Below are 16179 nucleotides of genomic sequence, written 5' to 3'. Positions count from 1 at the left end.
TACATGGAGACGGGACACTATATTTCTCATCCTTACTCAGGTCGTAACATACTTATAAAATTTGCCTTAACGTGTACAAGCACTTTTGTGATTTATGTCATAAAATGCCCCTGTGGCTTAACCTATGTTGGTAAGACAATCTGTCAGTTCTGAGAAAGAGCAGCAAAGCATTGGTCGGTTATCAGGCTGGCATTAAGTGGACGGGACTCGGACCAACCAGTAGCCCGTCATTTTAAAGATAATCACCATTCTTTGGCTACTTTGTCTTATAAAATTGTGGACCATGTCCCACTATCTCCCAGGGGAGGGGATAGAGAGAAAGCACTCCTCCAACTAGAAGCGAGATGGATCCACATGATGAACAGTGTGGCCCCTTTTGGGCTCAATGAGAATTTACATCTCTCTTGTTTTCTCTAATCTAGAAATATTATTTTGTTGTGCATTTTATCTTACTTAATGAGTCTGTGCCTATGCTTATATAGTTTGGTATTTAGCCAACAGGGTTCCCTCCACTTATCTGAATTACTGGTAGTATATATTATATGTATTATACATTATACAATATATATCTTTTCGAAGGTTTAGTTTGTTAGTTAATAATGTTCCCATTGTAATTTTCACTCTTAGACTTTCTCAGATTTTTTCTGAAGATAGATTGAGGATGTGCTCTGCACGTTTCATCCCTTTATATTAATTTAGTATGATCATTTTTTCTAGCCAGCATACCTGTTTGTAATAGCTCCATTTAGTCTTATGCCACGTGCATGTATTTTTATACGAACTCCTGCGGCGCAGGCTGAGTTATTGTGGCTGTTTAAAGTGATGTTACTTTGTGTAATTTTGTCTTGAGGTGTTGAGTGTAGTCACCATGGTAACCTGAGGCCACCCGGTGACTGTGTACGCTGAACGCTCCGTCTGTGTGACGCCGTGTGATGACGTCATCGTTCCCGGCGTGGGCCGCTGCTGCTGCTGCACGAGGGTGAGTGTCTTGTCTATTTAAATGTTTTGCATTTTATATTTGGTTGACCCTGATGAAAATCTCTAATAAAAGAGATTGAAACGTCGGCTAACTCATCGGCTTAGGCTCCGTTTTTTCTTCTATCTATTGAAAGTCCTGAGAGTGCCACCACAGTACCGATATCTATCTTGGAGGACCTACAAATTCCCCCGGGGGGCACCAAGGCACGGTTTGTGTGTTATACACGTGGAGTGCCGTTTTTTTTTAAATATATATATATAGCATGCAAAAACCGCTGCACTCGCAGGACTAAATAAATGAGGCTCACGACTCCAATATGTCTGTGTTCGACGTTTCAGTCACGATGACTTTTATCAAGAACGAGTCGTCAGTCTCATTTATTTAGTCCTGCAAGTGCCGCTGTTTTTGCATGCTTTATATTGGTTCTCATACCATCTGAGGGCACCCAGGCCAGTACGTTATTTACAGTGGAGTGCCGCCGTGATTTTTGTGTGTGTGTGTGTGTATATATATATGTGTATGTATATATATATATATATGTATATATATATATATATATATATATATATACATACACACACACACAAAAAGCACGCCGGCACTCCACTGTAGATAACGTACTTGCCTGGGTGCCCTCAGATGGTATGAGAACCAATATACTGGCCCCGATGCCTCTGTGAAATAAGCTGCATGCACATTCTCCAAAAAGATGCAATATCCAAGTGTATTAACAAATTGGGGGTGATTCAAATGTTCTGCCGGTGGCTTTTTTTTTTAAGACGCCCGACAGAGCAATTCAATTGTTGCTCTGTCAGGGCACGATAGCCGCCGACGTCGGCATTTCTGCACGCACTCAGGAGGGTGCGAGCAGAAATGAGTGAGAAACACCCTGGTTAGGGCGTGCTAATCGCAGTTAGCGCGCCCTTACCAGAATTTTAGAGGGGTTTAGCCGTTTTACATGGCTAAACCTCGTCTCAGACGGCGAACAGGGCGATAATTAATGAGTGCCCAGAACAATTGAATATCAAACTGGGCGCTCATTATTTATCATGACCTAAAAGACATTTGAATCGCCCCCAATCTGTCAACGTTTCAGGGCCTCCGCCCTTTTATCAGGACACACTTTACACATATCCTGAGGTTTATGTGTAAAGTGTGTCCTGACGAAAGGGCGGAGGCCCTGAAACGTTGACAGAATGTGTTAATACACTTGGATATTGCATCTTTGAATAGAGAATACGTGCGCCGTGTCTCATTTTTGGAGAATGTGTATAACACACGTCCGCCAATCAATAATCCAGTATACTATAACCCCGGTGTCCACAGTCCAAAATGCCAAGTAAGCACTTAATACAGAAAAGGAGCAAGACGGCAATCAGAGGATTTTGTAGAAAAATCTAAATCACATCTCCATATAAAACATCAACGTTTCAGTGCACCGTCTTCAGGATGTACAAAATCAATATATCACCTACAACAATTAAATGATGTAACTTACCAAGCTTTATAGGGTGTTCCACAAGCCTCACCACATGCAGAGACCGGAGTTTCAGCGGATCGCGGCTACGGCATTCTCTAGTGACGTCACGTTGCGACCTGGGTGACCGGAGTGAGTTGCGATGTGGGCGGGGCCTGATGGTTCGCAACCATTAAGCCCCGCACCCTTTGCCGTAAATTACAGAGATTGGCGCACATTTACATAGGGGTCGGGGCTAAATAGCACAATTCATTAAGAATCTCATCATTAAGCCCCACCCCTTACACAGGGACCCGCGATCCCCACAGAAATTCTCCCCATTCTGCCCACTTCACTAAGAAGTGGGCAGAATGCGGGAGAAGTGCCTGCCCTTATTGTGGTGCAGGGGGTTACCTGAAAAATCAGTAGCCTACCGTGAAAACCGGGAGGGTAGGCATGTATGGCCCAGCTATACCCTCCATGGAACTAAACACACCCAGTGTCGGACTGGGGCATGAAGGTTCCCAACGGGGGAATGCAGTGATAGGGGCCCATACTTATGGGTGTAGCCAGCCTCCAGAGTAGGTCTGGGCGTCTTTAAATATATATATAGTAAACACTGCTAGTGAATGTATGATAATGTACCAGATTAATAACAGTAGAGCATTAAAAATACACAATAGTCCTGTGCAGTATAATTCAAGTGCACAGTCTGGAACTTGATCCCTAGAGGAGGAGGTGATCCCTCAGGCAGTGGGGCCCACCAGGGGTTTCCCCTGTACCCCTGTGGGCCAGTCCGACCCTGAACACACCCACAGCCCTATGTAAACCACAATTGTCACAACCTTATATTATCAGTCTGCAGCACTTGTCACACCTCCTGCAGCGACGCACAACAGGCCCTTCATAAATTTCAGCTCCAGGCCCATGTGGACATTAATCTGGCACTGCGGCTGGGTATATACTGCTCGATGCGGCCGATCTTAAAAATATCGCATCAGTTGGACATGCTGGACAATCTGGCATGACCGACCGAGCGATATTTAACCCTCTGTTGCCCGCACACATGCTACAATTATCGAGATGATCCGAGGATATCGGGCAGATCGCATTAGTGTGATCATCATTTATAACCCTGAATCCTAAGGTGTACTTATAAGGAAAGTGGGATTCGTGTTTAAAGAAACCTCTACATGTTTATGCTACTTTGTGTTCTACACACTTGTGATTGAAAGTTTTTTATTATCACCTTTGCGGAGTTAGTTCTCTGTGGGGCATTCACCTGCATGCTTTGAACAGAGCTGGCCCTAACCAATTTGGTGCCCTAGGCAAGATTTTGGATGGTGCCCCCTAGCAGATAATCCCACCACACTACACTCTAAAGACACTCTCCCCCACCTCTTCATACATGATACTCAGTTTTCACTTACCTCTTAGGTTCCTTTTCTTTTGTCTCTTTCTTTAGGAGTCTGGCAGAGGACATAAAATTGTGATTCATTTGCCCCCATTTTTACATATTTATTACATATCTCTCTCTCTCTCCCCATGTACACACACACAAACACACATATATACAGCACACACACTGATCCAGTTGCAGCCCACCTCACAGCACCACATACTACCCCTTCACTGCCCACCTCACAGAACAGCACCCCTCTCAACACAGCAGCCCTGGCCTCATCCAGCACCCCCTTTCCAAGCACAGCAGCCCTGGCTTCATCCAGCACCCCTTATCAAGCAGTCATCAGTTACTGTCCAAAGTCATTCCCTACTATCCACGTGGGCATATTGGGGGAATATAAACCTGTGGCGAGCAAACCCCATACATTGTGGAATGTATGGGCATGGAACTTCCGCCCTCACTGCATGTCACTTCCAGGTACAAATATTGAAGGGGATGTATAGACTACCCCACTACCCATTCAGCACAGCACCCCCTGTGCTCATTAATTATGCACCCCTTTCCCAGCACAGCACCCGTCAGTCATCCAGCACAGTCAGCACCCCTGGCCAGGATGGCCTCTATGCACCCCTTTCCCAGCACAGTTAACACCTCTCAGTAATCCAGCAGCACCCCTCTACCAGCTGAGAGTTCAGCTGACTTACTTAGGGCCCCATTATCAATGATACATAACACCTGTAGCGCTCACTAAAAGGGTTAGGTCATTCTTTCTGTATTTAACAAACAGCGATAATCTAAGATTACTGCTGTTTGTCACAGCATCGTTCCCGCCATCTTTAGATGGTGAGAGCAATGCGGTCCCCTTTGCCGGCAACGGGTATCCAGCGCTGCCTTTCTGGCTTCCAGGCACTACCGGGTCCCCTCTGCGTTAAGTGGCATACACATGTGCAGATGGACCATCCCGCATGCGCATTACACAGAAGCCCATAACTGGTAGCATTAGGCTGAGCGGAGGATGTGGCCAACAAGGAGGACTTTGCTGCAACTCGCCAGAGGGGCATTTTCATTTGTGTAACTGCCACTCTAAATAAAATAATGCTTCTGGTGTTTAGCTTTGTTAATAAATGGGGTCCCTTATGCCGGCTACACACTAGACGTTATGTTGTCCGATCTGGCGGATCGGACAACAAATTGTCCGCAATGGTCAGTGTGTACCCGATATGTCACTGAAGATAGAGCGCGCCTGCGCATCGACAGCAACATCATCCGTTGGACCTGGATGCAGGTCCATCAGGTGATATCGTCAGCAGGAGCTATGCTGCGGAATGCATCATGGCCCTGCCGTTGCTCTGACGCTCCCAGCACCGGCAAGTGTGTATGCATTTGCCGATACTGGAACCCCTGCCGGATCCCGGTGCTAGCGATCTTGCGCTGGGTACACATTGTTAAGTGTGTACACAGTTTAGACTCACTCTCTTCAGGGCCAGGGAGGCAGTCGCACCCACCCCTGCTTGTTTTTCCAGCTTCTGGCCTGTCCCTGCTGTACTTGGTGGGTGCTGGGCTATGGATGGAGAAGGAGCCGTGAGATGTGAGGGGTGGCTGCGGTAGGGCATTCGCAGAATACCCTCCCATGTCCATTTTACTTGCTGCAGCTCAGTAGAGGAACTAGTGAGTGGTGGTCTCACACCACATAGGGTATCAGTAGCGCCATATAATGCAGAGTGCAATGCAGAGGAGTGTCACATTGAGCGGCATATAATACAGAGAGCGTCGCAGTGAGCGCCATATAAAGCAGAAAGTTGCAATGAGTGCCATAAAATGCACAGAGACGTGCATTCAGCACCTTATAATGCAGTGGCGCCATATAATGCACAGAGTGTCACAGTAAGCGGCATATAATATAGAGAGTGTCGCAGTGAGCACCATATAATGCACAGAGACCCGCAGTGAGAGCCATATAATGCAGAGAGTGTTGCAGTGAGCGGCATAAAATATATAGAGAGTGTCGCAGTGAGAGCCATATAATGCAGAGAGTGTTGCAGTGAGCGGCATAAAATATATAGAGTGTCGCAGTGAGCGCCATATAATGCAGAGAGTGTCACAGTGAGCGGCGTATAATATAGAGTGTCGCAGTTAGAGCCATATAATGCAGAGAGTGTCACAGTGAGCGGCATATAATATATAGAGAGTGTCGCAGTGAGAGCCATATAATGCAGAGAGTGTTGCAGTGAGCGGCATAAAATATATAGAGAGTGTCGCAGTGAGAGCCATATAATGCAGAGAGTGTCACAGTGAGCGGCATATAATACAGAGAGCGTCGCAGTGAGCGCCATATAAAGCAGAAAGTTGCAATGAGTGCCATAAAATGCACAGAGACCTGCATTCAGCACCTTATAATGCAGTGGCACCATATAAAGCACAGAGTGTCACAGTGAGCGGCATATAATACAGAAAGCGTCGCAGTGAGCGCCATATAAAGCAGAAAGTTGCAATGAGTGCCATAAAATGCACAGAGACATGCATTCAGCACCTTATAATGCAGTGGCGCCATATAATGCAGAGTGTCACAGTAAGCGGCATATAATGCACAGGGACCCACAGTGAGCACCATATAATGCAGAGAGTGTCCCAGTGAGCGGCATATAATACAGAGTGTCGCAGTGAGAGCCATATAATGCAGAGAGTGTCACAGTGAGCGGCATATAATATAGAGAGTCACAGTGAGTGCCATATAATGCACAGAGACCCCCAGTGAGAGCCATATAATGCAGAGTGTCGCAGTGAGAGCCATATAATATAGAAAGTGTCGCAGTGAGAGCCATATAATATAGAGAGTGTCGCAGTGAGAGCCATATAATATAGAGAGTGTCGCAGTGAGTCATATAATGCAGAGACCTGCAGTGAGTGCCGTATAATGCAGAGAACATCACTGACCCTCATGTAATTTATAGCACAGATAATATGATCAAACCTCTCACATGCATATAGCATTAATACAGCCCCCACACTACATTAATACTCCCCCCACTCACACACACTACATTAATACACTCCCCCACACTCACACACACTACATTAATACACCCCCCCACTCACACACTACATTAATACACCCCCCCACACTCACACACAACTATATTAATACACCCCCCCACACTCACACACACTAAATTAATACACCCCCCCCACTAACACACTACTACTACATTAATACACCCCCTCCACAGACAGTAAAATACACTCCAACCTCCCTCCCCCAGAAAACAAAAAACAATACACATCTCCCAATTGCATGCAGATACCACCCCCTAGACTGGCACTTACCTGTTCTGAAAGTGGATGTGTGGTCCCTGCTGGGGCTGGTCTCCATGGCACATGATGACAGTCACAGGAGAGTAGAGGCTGTGACAGAGAGGGCTAGACTGCAGGAAGGGGCGGGGACCCGGGGTTAGGGGGCGGAGTCTCAGGCAGGGAAAGGACTGTAGGAATGTGGAACAGATGAAGAGGGGGCAGGGACTCTGGGGGCGGGGCTGGGTCTCAGGCAGTCAGTCTAGTGACAGGCTGGTCATACAGTGATGGTAAGAGAAGCCACCCCTCCTCATTCCTCGGTACGGCCCACTGCCAGCCACAGGCAGCGCAGAGAGAGTACTGTAATAATGAGTCAGTGTGACACATTATTAGTACTGCTGGGCTGCCGAGTGGCGGGATGCCCCTAAGGCATTGCAAATGCCTAGGGCATTTGCCTGCTATGCCTAGTGCCGGCTCTGGCTTTGAACCTGCACTCAGGGTGTGCTACAGTGACTATCAATTAAGTAAAATTTTCTAATACAATTTTTATATGATTTTGTTCCATATTCTCCAACTGATGAACATTTGGCGTATCTGAGTGTATAATGTCCATTTAATTCTGGATCAAGACACATCACTTTTGGCTGAAACAAGTTTGGCGCAAGATTTATTACCCTTTTTTCTTTATTGTATATGTTTGTACAAGTAACCAAATCCTGTAAAAGTGTTTGGTCCTGCAGCCTACTGTAGCGCCAAATATCAGGTTTCTATATATTTGTTGTGTCTTACATATCCACCGTCTGCCCAATATCCCTTGCAGTGGACCATTAAATTAAAATCAGAATTGCCAACTCACTCTGATTGTCAGGGAGACTCCCTGACATAGTAGTAATCTCCCTGACTGTATGCGTTCGGAATCCCAGTGGAGGGGATGCCGACGCTTACAATACCGGCATCAGAATACAGATGCTGGGCACCAGCATTTTCGACCGCCGGGATGCCGAAGGTAAGTAGCTGGGTGGGGGGGGAGGGATAGGTTTAGGGGTTAGAGTTAGGCACTAAGGGGGGAGGCTAGGTTTAGGGTGCGGGGAGGCGGAGGTTAGGTGTAGGCACTGGGGTGGGGAGGGGGGGTTAGGTTCAGTCACCAGGGAGGGACGGTTAGCATACCAACCACCAAGTGTCGGTATGTTAACCCTGTCTGGATCCAGACGTCGAGATTCTGACTGACTGGGTCCCATGTGTTGGTATTACATAGTCTGATTCCCTGAAGACACTAGCAATCTCCCTGATTGTGCCTTATCCCAATTATATGGGGGGATAATCAGTGCCATTTCCTTGTATTGGTTATAAGGTACAATGATGTATCAGTGTATTTTCATCAAGAAGTAGATCTTACTGAGCAACTGCTGCTTTGAGGCCCATTTACATGTGGAGATAAGTTATCTTTATGACGCGCCTCTTTGGCAGAACAATAAACGTAAATTTTAACGCTGTGCTCATAGGTGTTGCTTTCACAATCTCCCTGAAATGTTTTTTCAAAAGTAGGCAAGTATGATTCAAATACCTGGGCATTTTGGTAACTGACGTTCTAGAATTTGTAAAATTCAGCATTGACCCTGTCCTTATTTGAAAAGTAAGAAACCCACTTGGAAGAGACACCCAGATCTATATTCCTAATCGGGTCTTCCAGGATATTAATAAATATATCACATCCCTGATTTGGGGGAGAAGAGTGCACAGAGCCGTAGCTAGCGCTCTGAGCACCCTGTGCCAGCCCCGCCCCTTTTACGTGAGACATGACGTCGCTCAAAAGGGGATGGGGCCGCCGGCAACTGAAGCTCAAGCAGTACCCGGAGCGTCTTCAAGACACGCCGGGCAACTGTAATTATGGCAGGGTGCCTGCCTGTAGCATCCGCGGGACGCTACAGGCAGCACTGCTGCAGTGATGCTGGCTGCAGGACGCCGTTACAGGCACCCTGCAGTCAGAAGCAGGGGCCGTGGGTTGTCGACGGTGCCAGCCACAGAGCTCTGATAGGGCACAAATAAAACTCTGTACACTCTGCCTTGCCCTGCCCAACCTATTTTGCAGCTCAGCCGACATACCAGATTGAATGGTTGAATAAGTCAATGGAAGGAAACTTGATTTATTTCCTGTTAGATTAAATGGGGTCTTCATTGCATAATTTGCAGGTTGTACTCACAGGCCAAAAGCCTAGAAAAATAGCTCCATTTATTCGGCAGGCATCTGAGATCTGGTTGTCTATCTATAATCTTCTAGGTAACATGGAAATGGACAAAAGAAGAAAGAGAAAAAAGAACTCTCTCACAGTGCTTTTTTCTCTTTCTTCTTTTGTGTATTGTTCATTACTGTCTATGGCAGCACCCCCATGGGATAATTATACATTTGTGAGTTATTAATAAGTTGGGGCCACTATATCAATAAGTACTTTTAAATTAAACCTTGTGCAGAGGTGTTCTCCAAGTTCCCCATTCCCAATTTATAAACATGGAAATGGAACCTGTCACTTAACTGTGGTTTAATGGTAAACTAGCCAAACTGCGCTAAATAAAAGGGGCATTTGGTATAGAATGGGTTAAGTGGGCTAGTTATGTTCTGATAACAACCTCTTGTCTTTTCACCATTTACTGCTCTTGCAGTCCAGCTTACAGGTGGGCCCCTCAGCTCATTGTCTCCCCACTTAAAGGTGTTATTTGGAGATTTGATACTAGTCAATTTCTTTTTTCTTTCTGGGCCTGATTCAGCAAGGAACGCAAGTGAGAGAACGCATGGTGCTAACCGTTGTTTGCGATCTGCGCATGCGCAGAGTACGCAGGGAGCCCGCAGAGACCTCCAATGTTGATTGACAGGATGTGCCATTTGTGGGTGGTGACAGAGGGGTAGTCAGCCGAATGCAGGTATTCCTGTGCATTCACACGCCATTACAGGGGCTTGCATAAATTAATCTCAGCTGCGCCGCATGCAGCCGGACACCTCTCTGTGTGCAGGAATCTCTCTAGTCCTGCGGCAGGGTCAGGTCTACCTTTAGCTTGCATGCAGCTTCAATGGCACTCGATGTTCCTGATGTTTACGCTGTCAATCAAGGCAAAGGTGGGCGTCTTTATGTTTTGCTTTGTGTCTGCCTCTTGTGCTGCAGGTGCCGTGCAGATGCAGATATTAGCATATTCTTGCAGCGGCTGGGTGCGTGGGTCTGCTAGCATGCTTTCCTTGCTGAATCAAGCCCTCTGTACTCTGCTGTCACCGATTAAACAGGGAATATCTCCGATGATGAATGTGGCGTGCCTACAAAGTCACATATATATTCTCCATAGGGTCTATGTAACACCCATCATCCTATTTATAGTATAAGATGTACTGATTCTAACTGACCAAGAGGTCAGGCCCCTTCATGTTTGTTTTGGCACATGCTTTGGGATTATCTTGTTTGATGTCTGGGTGGAGCTGAAGAATTGTGTACAAGCTATTATGATGGCGTCTTTTCCTTTGAGGTGCCCGATTTGTCTGTTCGGGGTCACCCTACAGGATTTCCTGAATATTTATTTAAGTATATAATTACAATGTCTTCACTTGCAAAGGTCATTGTGGCCAGAGAGTGGAATGCTATGGAGTCCCTTACCATACTTGCCTGGAGAGCACTTGTTAAGAATACTATACAACATGAGAAATTTATGTATACAAATAAAAATGCCCTTCTGCTCCACGGGAGGATTCAGACCTCCCTGAGCTTGCCTTATAACATCTGCTTTATGGTTTGACAGGTGTACCACCCCAGTCAAACTCCCCACCTGCTACTCCACAAATATTATATAATATTGTCACCTTCTCCAGGTTGCAGAGAGTATTGTTGTGTTTTCACCTTCAGAGGTTTGGTCAGCCCTGCACATCTATTATACAGCTCTTATGATGCTCCTGAGAGCCCTCATATTTGCTGTCTTTCCTGTTCTATACTAATCAGGAATTTTACCACACTGTAATGTTTGACCACTGGACTATCCAAGCAATAAACAATCCCTTTGTTTATTGTTGGATGTCTGTTTGGTTAAACATGTTTTTGTTGTGTTGTTTTTTTTTCCCCTTATGTAAAGTTTTCAAAATCTTAATACTCATTTAAAGGGTTGTGACGTATATCACAACATAATTCTTTTGTTTTGCATCAAGAAATTAGTCTGCATTCCGGAGCACAAAATTCCCTTATGAACTCTACAGTGCATCCGGAAACTATTCACAGCGCTTCACTTTTTCGACATTTTGTTATGTTACAGCCTTATTCCAAAATGAAATAAATTATTTTTTGTCCTCAAAATTCTACACACAATACCCAATAATGACAACGTGTAAAAAGTTTTTGGAGATTTTTTGCAAATTTTATTTAAAAAAAACAACTAAGAAAACACATGTACATAAGTATTCACAGCCTTTGCCATGAAGCTCAAAATTGAGATCAGGTGCATTCTGTTTCCACTGATCATCCTTGAGATGTTCCTACAGCTTAATTGGAGTCCACCTGTGGTAAAGTCAGTTGATTGGACATGATTTTGAAAGGCATACACCGGTCTATATAAGGTCCCACACTTGACAGTGCATGTCAGAGCACAAACCAAGCATTAGGTCCAAGGAATTGTCTGTAGATCACCGAGACAGGATTGGCTCAAGGCACAAATCTGGGGAAGGGTACAGAAAAATATCTGCTGCTTTGAAGATCCCAATGAGCACAGTGGCCTCCAACAGCTGTAAACAGCTGTAAATGGAAGACGTTCGGAACCACCAGGACTCTTACTAGAGTTGGCCGGCCGTCTAAACTGAGCGTTCGGGGGAGAAGGGCCCTAGTCAAGGAGGTGACCAAGAACCTGATGGTCCCTCTGTCAGAGCTGTGGAGAGAGGAGAACCTTCCAGAAGGAAAACCATCTCTGCAGCAATCCACCAATCAGGCCTGTATGGTAGAGTGGCCAGATGGAAGCCACTCCTTAGTAAAAAGCACATGGCAGCCAGCCTGGAGTTTGAGAGTCCTTCCGGTGCATTTTGGCAGACCATGAGAAACAAAATTCTCTGGTCTGATGAGACAAAAATTTAACTCTGGTGTTAATGCCAGGCATTATGTTTGGTGGAAACCAGGCACCGCTCAGCAACCAGGCCAATACCATCCCTACAGTGAAGCATGGTGGTGGCAGCATCATGCTGTGGGATGTTTTTCAGCGGCAGGAACTGGGAGACTAGTCAGGATAGAGGGAAAGATATAGAGATTGATATCTGCCAATAATTGCGCTAAGAAAGCTGCTAAAGAATAGTATTAATCTCCTTGGTGTTATCCTCACCAAAAATACATTAGTGCAAACAAATAATTGGAGAATACCACTCTGTGCTCACTTTAAAATATAATAATTACTTATCTTAATTGTGTGATGTGCCGATTTTTGAACCTCAATTCCTTTTACAGTGGATGCTTTATATAGTAGATGTGAAGTATATACTCCAATGGTGATGAATATGTGGGGACATAAAGCATAAACACAATCTAGTGCAGACGTTTTTAAGAGCAAATATTTAAATGTATAAAATCCACTCAAATATACAATAATTCAATGTCAAAAGGTTGATATATAAAGGTATATACAACGTAACCCAATTGTAATATATATTGTCCATTCAGGTGTGTACTATCCATATATCCATAGTGGATGGTAAAAACAATCACGCTTGAAACAGGAGAAATAATTTTTACAAAACCAGGACTATTTAATAAAATATGTCCAGATAATAAAATCCCAACGACTTTAAAATAAATGTAGCAATTTTTTACAGCTGATACATCCAAAAAAGGTGAAGGTGGCTTCCTACCAGAATCCAGTGGTTTTTAGTGCATATAAGAGTATTCTCACTGCCCGCAGTAATACACCAATCTCTCAGATGGAATGGCACCATCCTTCTCTGGTCTGGTCAGAATAAACCACTTAACACCAATACCGCCAACGCGTTTCAATCAGTGCTCTGATCTTCCTCAAGGCTTGGATGTTTATAACTCTCCCCATGGGTATTTATACCCAGTGGGATATGGTGCACCTAATTGCTGGGAGGAGCCACCCTCACAAAAATATACACATTCACAATTATTACATAGATAACTCTCTGATACACAAAATATCTACCTAAACAAATAGTCATAACATCGCTTCATTAGTATTAACATAAGAACAGGCAATAATCTTGTAATCTTTGTTTAGAAACAAAGAATTCTTAAGGACTTCCGGTCCGGCTATTACTTCCGGTCCGGCCGTCAAATGCGTCCCCGCAAGGCTCAAGGCCATACATCTATCTGGCCCACATCACGTAAGGGACATGACTATCCGGTCCGCCGTCCACTTCTGGTTGGGACAGAAAAAGCGTCCACGTGGTGCTTCCATAACAGGGTTCCTCTTTAGTAACTTTTAGTGGGGGAACCAATTACATAGCGTGGTGCATTAACCTCTGATCCGGATGTTATTTCCGGTCCTGTTGAAAACAACATCCCCGCTATGTGCTCTTATGGAGGTTCCTCCCCGATTGTTCTAAAAATGCAGAACAGACAAGAGGAGCAACAGCCATATGAAAATCAAACCATAACAATTATTGCATTTATGGGAAATCCAAATATGACTCTTATTAAAGATTGCAAACAAGTCACAATGTGTTACCATTTAGTCTATGTAAAAAACCTTCAGTGGCCATTTTGGATCCTGGCATACATATCATTACAATTTAATTAAATGTTTATGATATACATTACATAATCCCTTCTGCAAAGTAAACAACTTAATACTGTATGTAGTGGATTGCTAATTATCCTACATAGACTTAACAGCAATTTACACATTCATAGGAACGTAAGTAATTAGGCTATAATATAACAAAATCTGGAAAAAGTGAAGCACTGTGATTACTTTCCAGATGCACTGTATGTAAAACGAAGTTAACAGCTTTGGTGCATACTTGGGAGTGATTTTTTTATATATATATTTACTTTGTTCTTCTCTCCAGTAATAGAGGAACATATTAGAAAGGGTGCATACACACCAGGATGATATCGGCACGATTTGGCGTATTGTCACGACAAATCGTGTATATCGCCTAGTGTGTACGCACTATTGCATGTTCCTGCTGGTCACATGCGTTATTGTGTGATTGGATGTGCTGCACAGCCAATCACAAGATCTCGAATGCGGCGCTATACATATTAATGAAGGACGGAACAAGCAATCGTTCCGTCGTTCATTAAATCGTGCAGTGTGAACCAGCAATCATGGGCTGTCCAGGGTGAAGACAAATTACCCTAAACAACAGCACCATTGCCGGTCATTTAGGTGTGTGCCCAGCCTAACAATTGTCTGTTATTCTACCTTGCACCATAAACTAGCTTGCTCAGATCTATATTATTAGTGGAATGTATTGAGCAGCACAACGGCATAGTGTCTCACAGCACTGAAATCAGGAGTTTATTTCCTGTCTTATCTGTGTGGTGTTTGTGCTCTTCCTGCACATGGTTTTCCGCCACACTCCAAAAGTATTCCATAGACAAAAAACATTACGGTTTCACATGTCCCATTAGGGCTTCTTAGACATGATCTGAAATGTTACAATACCTACTGAATTTGTGCCATTCAGCCTTAATGATCGGAATACAGATATGATATGCCATCACACCCTGTGGTTAACTGCAGATTCAGCACTCGCACAGAGTGATATTGCTGTCACTCACAAAATGGTGGAGCTGCTAATTCACAGAATTGTGCGCTCATTGGAATACACACATAAGACGCATTTGAAGGTAAAAAGAAGCACTAAAATGGAGGCTAGATGTATGTGGCCCCATCTGTACCAGCATGCGGGGGAGGATTGCTGGGACCTGTAGTTCCACAGCAAAAGACAATATTTTTAACTTTTTCATTTGCACCACACACTACACAATCAACCCAGCACCCACCGTTCCAGGGGTGCCCGGGGATAGTCCCGGGTTATCAGCCTAGGCCTGGGGTGGCCTGGAGAGAGGGACCCCTTTATTTGGGGGGTCCCCAGCTCCTCCCTGTCTGGGCTGAGTAGCGGTCAGGAGTAATGCTTTGACTGGGGGACCCAGTGAAAGGGCTCCCCTGGCTGTGGCATTACCCCCTCCCCCCGCATAAGCTGCATGTGCTATCTATTCGCATCGCTGTGTGAATAAGACGCATTTGAAGGTAAAAAGATGCACAAAAAGATGCTCAGCGCTATCGAGTAACACTGGGCTCCCGGATGTGTGGCGTGACTTGTAGTGCATGGAGGATAGATGTATGTGGGCTCGTCTGCACTTGGAGAACCACAAGTATCAGCATGCAGGTAATTATGGGCCCGCTGGTACCTGTAGTTCCGCAGCAAAAGAAAATATTAAAGTAAATACACTACACCGATTTTTGAAAGTAATTTATTTAGCTGCACCTATACCTGGGGGGCAGCAGCCTTTAAGCTCTTTTACTGGCCGCCGCTGCCCCAGGACTTCTAGGCATCTTCTTTTTTTAATAGATCTTCCACTCTCCCTCCCAGCAGACGGACTGTCATTCCGCTTCCTCATGCTAGTTTATATAGGCCAGCCGAGGAGGCAAGGCGATGATGTCGGAGCCATGATTGGCTTGCGGTGGCTTTCTTTGAAGTGAATGGTAGGACTGTTTAATTGGCTGAGAGGTAGACGGCTCACCTCACTCAGCACTGGGATTTCTATAGTGAAATCCCAACACTGAGCCATCATTGGGGTAGTACTGTCCTTAGAGGATAGTACTAATGTAAGTGGCTCACGAAATTAAGTTTTTTTTTTTTTTTTTGCCAAGACCCTGGATTGCCTACTGTGGAACAAAGAGGACGTGATACACGCATACTGTAGGAGGAGGTGAGTATGGATTTTATGTGAGATAGTATGTGTTATTAAAAAAAAGACAGGACATGTACACCATTGACAGTAACATTTTATTATTTCTTTTGCAGTGGAACTACAGGTACCAGAGGGCATGCTGGTACTTGTGGTTCTCCAAGCACCA

This window comes from Taudactylus pleione, unplaced genomic scaffold, assembly GCF_031769625.1.
Source record: "Taudactylus pleione unplaced genomic scaffold, aTauple2 ptg001800l, whole genome shotgun sequence".
Classification (NCBI taxonomy): Eukaryota; Metazoa; Chordata; class Amphibia; order Anura; family Myobatrachidae; genus Taudactylus; species Taudactylus pleione.
This window is presented reverse-complemented; position numbering follows the sequence as displayed.